We start from the raw sequence: 9579 nt of genomic DNA, 5'->3' as shown, positions 1-9579 counted from the left end.
TAATGTGGAAAACCAGGAAATAAAAGCCCTTACTATCTGGAAAAATTTTAAACACTATATTAAATAGCTGTTGAGAGAAAAAAAATATACAAACATTAATACAAATAACAGAGGGTGACAAGAAAGAAGATCCGGCCTTTAGATATGAATTCAAAATAATAAATATATTCAGCCAAAATAAATAAATAATAAAAGTTAAGACAATGCATCCCCAGGGAAGAAGCACTACATGAAATACTTAAGACATTTTTTTCAAGCTAAAAAAAAAAAATGTTTTCCATGTAAAAACACAGAACTTTAGGAAGGGGCAAAGAGGACTGGAGAAAGTTAATATATGGAAAAAGAGAAATTTTTCTGTATGAAGTAGAAATGATAATGTCTTATGAGCTTTATGACATATGTATAAAGATAAAATTACACAAAACAATATCCCAAAGTGTGGAAGAGAATAAATGAAACAAACTGTCTTAAGAGTATCACAGTATTAACTAAGAAGTAAAAGTAACAATTTAAGGTAAAAGGTGATAGGGATACACGAAATCTTTAGGGCAATTGAACAACAACAAAAAAGTATAATTAAAAATCTAATTAATAATATTAAAAATATTAATAATTCTAAGGAGAAATTTGTGGAATTATGTCCATTCGCATTTAAACCAAACTCAGCAAAATTTGGCTATCGGTTCTTGATTTTTTTCACTCAATAAAACAGAATAGGTACTTCTGAACGTGTGTGTGTGTGTGTGTACCTCAAAATCAAAAGCAGGTTTAATGGAGAAATGAGAAAATATTTTACTCTGAAATCAAGAATGAGACAAATATTTGCTTACTATTATTCTAGAGGTATTAGCCAACACAATTGGAAAAAGAAGACAATTAAAGGTATAAAAATTGGATGGGAGATTAAACTATCACTATTTGCAGGTAATTTGGTTTTATGCTTTGGAAACCCAAGAGAAATAAATAAAAATTATGATAATCATTAAGAGAATTCAACGAGATAGTAGGATGTTTTATATATAAATCTTTGATAACATTTGGAACTTATTCTACTAAGCCCTGTTTTATACACACACATGCATACATATAAATAAAAATGAGGAAACGAGACAGATCTTACTAACCATGACACAAATTCTAGAAGCTGCAAAATACATGGTAGATAATTTCAACTACATGAAAATTTAAAAACTCCTCATAGCCAAAACCAAACCAGATTAAAACGTTCTCTCTCTCCCTCCCTGCACCTCTCCCCCGCTGCACCTCTCCCCCAATGCACAACAAAGTTAAGTCGGTAAATGACAAAACCACAAATATATGTAATTCACTTCACAAACGTAGGGTGAATTTTGCTAGTCTCTAAAAACCTTGTGCAAATTGATAAAGGCAAAAGGTTAAAAAAAAAACAGTAAAATGGACACAAACATGGACAGCTTACAGGAAACTACATATAGTTCTTAAACATATGAAAACATGCTCAATGTCAATCATAATAAGAAATACACCAACAAAAAACATATTGATTTTGTAAAATGCATCAGAAATGGCAAAAATCCAAAAGTTTAAAAAGCCACCCCGCTGACCATCTCTGGAGCATGGGCACTCTCTCTTATGACTTGCTGCTGGGGGCACTGGTGGGCATGCCCCCCTGCGAGGGTACTCTGGCAACATCGGTCCCATTAGAGATGCACTTGCCCTTTGACTCAGCGGTTCCACCTCTAGCACTCACCCTATGTGTGAACAGAATCATGTGCTAAAGGAAGAACTGCAAAGTTATCCGTGGCAACATTGTTTAAAAGCAAAATATTGCAAGCAACTTCAATATCCCTCTATAGAGAATTGTTTGGGCACATTTTGGATAGTAAACATTAGTTTAAAAAAAAAAGAATAAAGAAATGCTTCATGAATCATGTTGAAAGATGTCTACAATACCCTGTTAACTGTCAACAACAAGACAGGGAACTCTGTATTGTGTATTATCAATCTAGTAGAAAGAGTTGGGTGGGGGAGAACATATTTTCATTGGCTGGCTGGTTGGTGCTAAAAAAAAGTCTCTGAAACATTCCCAACAAATAAACAACAGTGGCTACCTCCCTGGGGTGAGGATAAGAACTGAGCAGGTGAGATGGAACACTTTTTACCACATAACGTTTTATATTTGTTATTTTTTTGAACCCCTACAATGCATTATTTATTTATTTTTTCCATCAAAAACTAGAACTAAGATGAGAAATCCCAAAGTCTAAAAGTCTCATGTAGGTAAGAATTTGACTTTAGTGAAATTACAAGAAGAGAACATTCCATATATCATCTTTTTTTTTTAATTTTTTATTGTGGGTTGTTCAAAACATTACAAATTTCTTGACATATCATATTCCACACTTTGATTCAAGTGGGTTATGAACTCCCACCTTCACCCCATACACAGATTGCAGAATCACATCAGTTACACATCCATTGATTTACATATTGCCATACTAGTGTCTGTTGTGCTCCGCACAATGCATTATTTATTTGAAAAGCTAAATAAATAAAACCTTCCCCTCTGTGAAGGGGATATAGGCAATGTCCCTCTCTCTCTCTCCCTTCCTCTTGTCCCCAGAGCAGCTTGGCTCCTGCTGCACTGAGGAATGAGCACGTGAGGTTGTCTTGGTTTCACAGAGCCTGCTGTCGACTGGGCTGAGTCCCTGAGGGTCTCAGGACTTGCTCAGACCTGTCCAGTGAGGTCAAGGGTAATCCTAGAGCCGGAAACCCAGGGCTGCAGCAGAAACCCTACTCCAGGGGTGGAGGCCTTTCTGGAGAGTCTCTGAGGGCATCCACCATGTCTGCATTCCCGAGGGGCTGAGAGAGAGTCCAGGGCCAGCTGGCCAGGATGACCAGGCTTTGAGGAAATTTCTGAACTCACCTCTGCCTTCTCTATCCCTGATCACCCTCCAGGCCTGGTGAGTTCAGGCAGGATAACCCAACCAAGGAGGGGCAGAGACCTGGCAAAGAAAGTGGCAGGAAATGGCTGCCCCGAAGGCCTGGCTCTTGACTGGCCTATGACAGAAGCAAGGCTGAAGCTGGACACCAGAGTCCATTTTTTAACCCCCTGGGGGACACTTCACACTGCTCATTTATTTCTTCATGAGGACTTCTATCCCCCTCCCCAGGGGCTGGAGGGCAGTGCATAGCACCCACGCTGTGTGTTGACAGTAATGACCGGCATGTGCCATGGGCCACCCTGGGCCTGGGCAGGGAAGGACTTGTCAGAATGCTCTCTGCCTCCTCTGTGATCACTGAGCACCTACTGTGACCCCCGTACCCTCCTGGGGTGCCCCTGGGCATCCCAGAGCTCCACGGTTCCTCCTGTCAGGCCCCTCCACACATCGCTGCACATGATCACAACCCTCGCCCACTAGCCTCTAAGTGCTTTTTGCAGCTAAATTGTATTCACAAGAACGCGGCCTCCTGGGAGTCACAGATCTCTGTTGTGCCTTCTCGTGTTCTCAGAGCCTCCAGCACAGCCTAGAACACACAGCAAGTCTTGCGATAAATGCTTGCTGGTGGCCTGCCAGTACCCAAGCTAAAAGTGGGGCTGCATTAAGAGAGGTCAAGGCTTAGCTGCGGCTGTGCCCTCCAACTGTCACACTCAACCTAAAAGCTAGTGTGCAAGGTCAGCGTCAAGGCCCTAGGAGCTGGACTCCACCCTGACCCACCTCTACCCTACTGGCTGCTGACCCCCTTACTCACTCCACTCCAGGGACAGTTCCCACCTTCCTACCCTCCAAGAGGAAGGGCCTCAGTCCCACCTCAGACCCGTAGCACTGATGGGCAAACCCCCACACCCCTGAACCGTTCTTGCCCTAGAACTCCAGGGGCTCACCTTCTTGCTTCTTTGCTGGGCCTCTGCTCAAAGACCACCTTCTTCACACATCCATCCTCCCTGCCCTATTACAAATCACTCCCCAACCTCCCATGCTCCCACACCTTTTCCCTGCTTTATTCTTCTCCATCCTTATCACTACTTTTAAAACTCTATAGTTTTCCTGTTTATTTTATAGTTGTATCCTCCAACAACAGATTTTCCAACAACAGAGATTTTTGTATTGTGCTCAATGCTGTACAGTAAGCATAGAACAGTGCCTGGCACATAATAGGTGGTTAATAATTATTTACTGAGTGCACCAATAAATGTACAGACTAGTTAATTTAGCTGTAGCTCTTGCTCCAAGTTAATTCAACTAAAATGGCATAGATTAGACATCATTTATGCATGTGAATGAAAATCACTTCCATATATTTCTCTGTGGTCTCATAGAGAGAATTTCATTTTATTTTAGTCTCACAGATCACCTTAGTGGGTAAATGGGGCAGGAACTGTAAATATCCTCATTTCACAGAGGTGAAAAGTAAAGACTCAAGAGAGGTGAGATTTTCCCAGAACCTTCAGCTAGTTACTAGCAGAACTGGGGCACTGGGATTTTTTGTCACTGATTCTGGACTTCATTTATGTAGCGGTAGTGAGGTGTGATACCTTTCCTCACTCATAAGGGATGCACTGACATTCCTATCACAAAACACAATTTAACAAACAAAAGCATAACTGACGTAGTTAACCAAAGTTTCACCTAACATGAAAGACTCCAGAAATGAAGATCCAAACACTCAAGAAAAAAAGTCTTATGTTTACTCTTGTTGACCTAGCGGAAAATTAACCTAACTGAGAGCAAAGAAAATTAGGACTGCAATGAGGGAGAAACAGATTCAAGCAGTCTTGAAAAGGTGCTTCAGGGCTGGGGATGTGCCTCACGCATGTAGGCACTGGGTTCCATCCTCAGCACCACATAAAAATAAATAAACACAATAAAGATATTGTATAATTTAAAAATATATTTAAAAAAAAGAAAAGGATGGATAATTACATCATTTCTTAGTCAGGAGTTTTGACTGGTTGGGTTGGATTGGCTGGCAAGGGTTAAGCTCTTTTATAAGAAGGGATTGGGTGTTTGTTAGGTAGTTTGGAGAAAGGGGTTCATTGTATAGAAGGTCAGCAGGGATTAACTGTGTTTCAAAGGTCAACTGGAATCTGGGGTGGGTGTGTCTGCAGCCCCATTCAAAGGTTCACCCTGGATCCCATCTAAGACTTGACTAACAGTGACCGCTGGACTCCATTTTATGTGCTGTAAACTAATGCTACTCCACTTTGATATTTTTACTTGACAGTTTCAATGAAGAGTGGACAGTGCAGGAGACAACTTTATTGACTGAAGGTAAGACCTCAGGGAATGGACTGGGCCGGTGAGCAGCAAGGCCTGTCTGCTCCAATTCTTCTTGGCCACTCTATGGAGTGGTCCTTCCTAGTAGGAATGTGACTGAGCCCTTCTGGAATGAAGTCCTGTGATCTATCAGAAAAGGTGGATGGAAGAACTTCTTTATGGCCAGCTCTTACACAGAAAGGCAGAAGGAAGACGATAGTAATATCTCTAGGTTTTGAAGGCTGCTTTTGGGGAAAACAGGTTCCAGTTTCTACCACCTGTCTGTGGAGCAGAGGGGAGCAGAAGACAGACAGCCAGGAGAACAGACTGCCTGCCCCAAAACAGCCTCAGAGTTCAAGTACTCAGCATGCCATGTGCCCTACTTCCCTGGATGCCTTCCTGAACCCCAAACCTTAGTGTAGGGCTTTGGGTTGTTTGTGGGCCCTTCTTCCTCTTCGATTCTAGGGACTCTTCCTGAAACTTCCTACTTTGCTACAAGAAGAAACACCTGTAATTTTCCCTTTCCTGCCTCCTGGATAGCGGTCCATCTTCCCCAAGCCCTAAACTGGCCTGGTCACTGCAATTCCCTTTTGGCAGAAGTCTGTGCTCTAATGTTTGGATTGTGTCCCCAGGTTCCTCCACATTGCAAGGAGCAGAAACAGGTCTGGATGCCCGGAAGTCCTGGGGATTTATCGCCACAATTGAGGTGTAACGGATTAAGGGAGTGAAGGGAAGGATTTGAGGCACCTCCGTCTCCCTGCCTAGTTCTCCACTGAGAATCCCCACCCCCCACCCTCTCAGGAGCAAAGGGTCCCTCCTCTGTAGCCTTGGAATTTTCTGTTCCTCTCTGAATCATAACACACCAATCTGTTTCATTGGGCTGGCGGCTGGGGGGCCCCTCCTTACCCTGTTTCCGCACCTTTGGTAACTCAACCCTTTTCTTTTTAGGTCCCACCAGCCACTTCTAAAAGGGGATCATAGTTCAAGGGTGGGTAGATTAGGAAGGTGCCCCGCTTGTGCATTCTCCCCACACACGGAGTTGCAAAGCCCAGAAGAGGAACAATTCCAGGCGGGATTTGTAGCTTGGGTGGGCGCGGTGGGGGCTGGGGATGGTGGTCTGCAACGCGCACACACCACAAGGCAGGGATCGTCCACCCACCACACGCGGTCCCCGCGGCGATTACAGGCATCGCCTGCTTTCCTCTGATTTGCTGAAATAGCTAGCCCTCGCAAGAGATGGGGAGAACATGGGCGACGGCGACTCGCGGCACGGCGTCCCGTGGACAGGCGCCGAGACCCGGGGTGATGGGGTGGGGGGGTTTGATTGCAGCTGCGCCGCGAGCGGGCTCTGCCGGGCGGCGGGCTGCGCGGCGCTGAGCGCTCCCTTCCTCCAGGGGCCGCCGAGGGGCCGCGCCGAGCGCATGGAATTTTCCACCGCCCAGCCAGCCTGCAGAGTCGCGTCTCATTGGCGGAGCGGGGGCGCCTGTCCCCGCGTGGGTGCGGAGATGAGATTAGCCAGGGAGCCCTCCTCAGTGGGCTTTGCGAGGTTCTGATTAATCAGGTCAGCGGGGCCAGGGAGGGGAGGGGAGGGACGGTGGGAACCGAGCTTGTTTTCTAACCCAGCCCTGCAAAGCCTCTCAGGCCGCCTGGCTACAAAGAAAATGCACCAGTAAGCAGGGAGAAGTAGGGGCAGACCTTAGAAATTGCCTCTTCGTGGTAGAATTCCCCTGGAAACCGCTGAAAAATAAGCTTTGCATTGCTAAAGCCTTCCCCTCCCCCACCTCCTCTTAATCTCCCCCACTCCCCAAATAGGCTGGGGCTGACCGCAGACCCACACTCTCCCAGGCCTTGACATCTTGATGTTTAACCCCTTAAGTACCCACTGCCGGCAACACATTCCCTTTCTGCAGTGACTTTCACAGACTCTCAGCCAAACCAGACCTTCAGAATCAAATTGCACCCCGACCCCTGGTCCATCAAGAAATGCAGCCTGTGAAAGACAGTTGGAACGAGCGAGCGAGGGAGAGTGATCTTTTTGTCCGTGGCAGAATCTGTGTGAAATCTCCACAAGGACATTAAAAATGTGTGGCAAGACAGGAACAGTGTTCACCAGCAGGCTCGAATCCTGTTGGCTTGATGGGGTGTATGCATGCGCCAGTCCTGTTGATTTACGATTGAAAACAGCCCCTGGTTTTATTTCTCCTGGGGTTTCTGGCCTTAGGAAGCTCTTTTCTGAAGTTATTGTTAAATTCTCCCTAAGGGCTGGCTCTGGCCCTCAAGACTTGCTTGGAGAGAGAAAGAGTGCTGTCCCCCAGGTCAGGGTTTCAGAATGGCTGCAGGATGCGGCTGGCTCCCAGGACTGCTGTCCCTTGCCAATTTGGGCACCTCATAATTCAAGTCTTTTGCTTTTAAAATGAGGCTAAAAGGTTCCTCATAAAGTTAAGTGGAGACTAATTCTGTGGCCCAGAAATTCTACTCCGAGGTATGTACCCTCAAGAACTGAAAACAGATACCTAGGATGGGTAGATCCTAGTATTACTAATGTTCAAGACAACACTATCCACAGTAGCCCAAGGCAGGAAGTAACCTGATTGTCCATCCAGAGATGAATGGGTAGCAAAATGGGGGATGTCTATACAATGGGATATGGCTCACCACCACCACTCCAAAAAAAGAAAAAAATGAAGGGAATTCTGAGCTGGGGAACTCAGTGGTAGAGAAGCACTATCCCTGCATGTGCCGGGCCCTGGATTCAACCTCCAACACCACGCAAAAATAGGGAAATTCTGATATGGATGAACCTCAGGGACAGACTGAGTGGAAAAGCCAGACACAAAAGGCCCTACGTTGTATGGATCCCTTTATAGGATACATCCAGATAGGCAAAGCCCCAGAGACAGAGCCATAGCTGGTGATTTCAAGGAACTGGGGGAGGGAGGAGGAGGAATTAGTGCTTGATGTGCACAGGGCTTCCTTCTGGGGTGATTTGGCACTAGAGAGAGGCTATGGTTACACACCTTTATGAATGAACTGTCATTGGATCGTACACTTTAAAATGGTTAATCTTATGCAATGTGAAATTTGCCTCAACAAAAAAATTTAATGAGACTAATAATAAAAATCCCCAAAGATTCAATGTGATTATCCAAATAGAGATGTTTGATCAAGTGAAAAAGCCTATCTTTTAAGTCCCTTTATGTTATTTACTAGAATGAATGATTATCTCTTTTCAAATTTTTCAGTTAAAACTCAGGCAACTGGAGGCCCATGCAGCTCTGGCTGTAGCATCAACCAGCGATGGAACATTATACAGTCCTGAGGGTCCTGTGATCTGTAAGAAGGAGAGACTCCGCGCTGTTGATCTGACACCCTGCACCAGAGTGCCCCACGGCAATCTGTCCTTCAGGCAGAAGGGAGGTACCATGGAGACCACTGGAAACTCTGGATGGCAGGATTAGGTGTGGAAGAACTTCAATACAGGATCTCCAAAGGAAAGAACCACTCAACGCATACCAGGGTGGACTGCCGCGGCCGGAGCCAGGCTGCAGAGGCCAGAGTTTATCTCGGCTTCTACATGGGGGACCTTGGGCCAAGGCTTTTGCCAACAGTCAGGGGTTTGTTTGTTTGGTTGGTTTTGCTTTTTGTCTTTTGTTTTTGTACTGGGGATTGAACCCAGGAGCACCCGACCACTGAGCCACACCCCCAGCCTTTTTTATATTTTTAGATAGGCTCTCACTGAGTTGCTTAGGACCTTGATAAGTTGCTGAGGCTGGCTTTGAACTTGCCATCCTCCTGCCTCAGCCTCCCAAGTCGCTGGGATTACAGGCATGCATCATTGTGCCCTGAAAGAGTCAGTTTCCTTCTCTAACAAATGTGATGCATTGAAGTACCTACTGCATAGGATTGCTGTCAGGATTGAGTTAACTCATGCATGTGCCAGAAACAGAGTATGTACTCAACAAACTCTAGTTGGTGTTACTAAGGAAGACGTAAACAATGGAAAGAAATGGAGTGGTTTGTGCTTTGTTGGGGAGGGGGATGTGAGATGATGAAAACAGGGGTCACTGAGAGCATTTAAAGCAAAGCAGGATTGCTGTGAAGTTGTTTAAAGTACTGTGGAGAACTACAGGGTGGGATGAGATAGGGGACTCTGGGTGAGAGGAGAGTGACAAGAAAAAGGAAAGAGGATCAAAAAGAATATTCTGAAAAAAGCAAAGAGGAGCTGCCAGGTATTGGAAGTGGCTCAGAAGTGGGAATGACATGAAAATTCGGGATTCCCCATTAGACTGTGGAAAAGCCTTCTTTTGTTGTAACAGTGAAAAGGGGCTCTGAAATTTTGTGC

At 45.1% G+C, this 9579-nt stretch overlaps 1 long non-coding RNA gene across 1 annotated transcript; it reads left to right on the top strand.

Moving 5' to 3' along the window:
• The first annotated feature begins 6609 nt into the window (after positions 1-6609).
• LOC131423965 (uncharacterized) lies at positions 6610-9244 on the top strand. Its single transcript, XR_009226237.1, has 2 exons — positions 6610-6798; positions 8480-9244. It is a non-coding gene; the product is annotated as an uncharacterized LOC131423965 (long non-coding RNA).
• The last annotated feature ends 335 nt before the right edge of the window (positions 9245-9579 follow it).

Source organism: Marmota monax, unplaced genomic scaffold (assembly GCF_021218885.2).
Source record: "Marmota monax isolate L192 unplaced genomic scaffold, Marmota_monax_Labrador192_F-V1.1 WCK01_AAM20220418_F8-fsc00125, whole genome shotgun sequence".
NCBI classification, from domain to species: domain Eukaryota; kingdom Metazoa; phylum Chordata; class Mammalia; order Rodentia; family Sciuridae; genus Marmota; species Marmota monax.
This window is presented reverse-complemented; position numbering and strand designations above follow the sequence as displayed.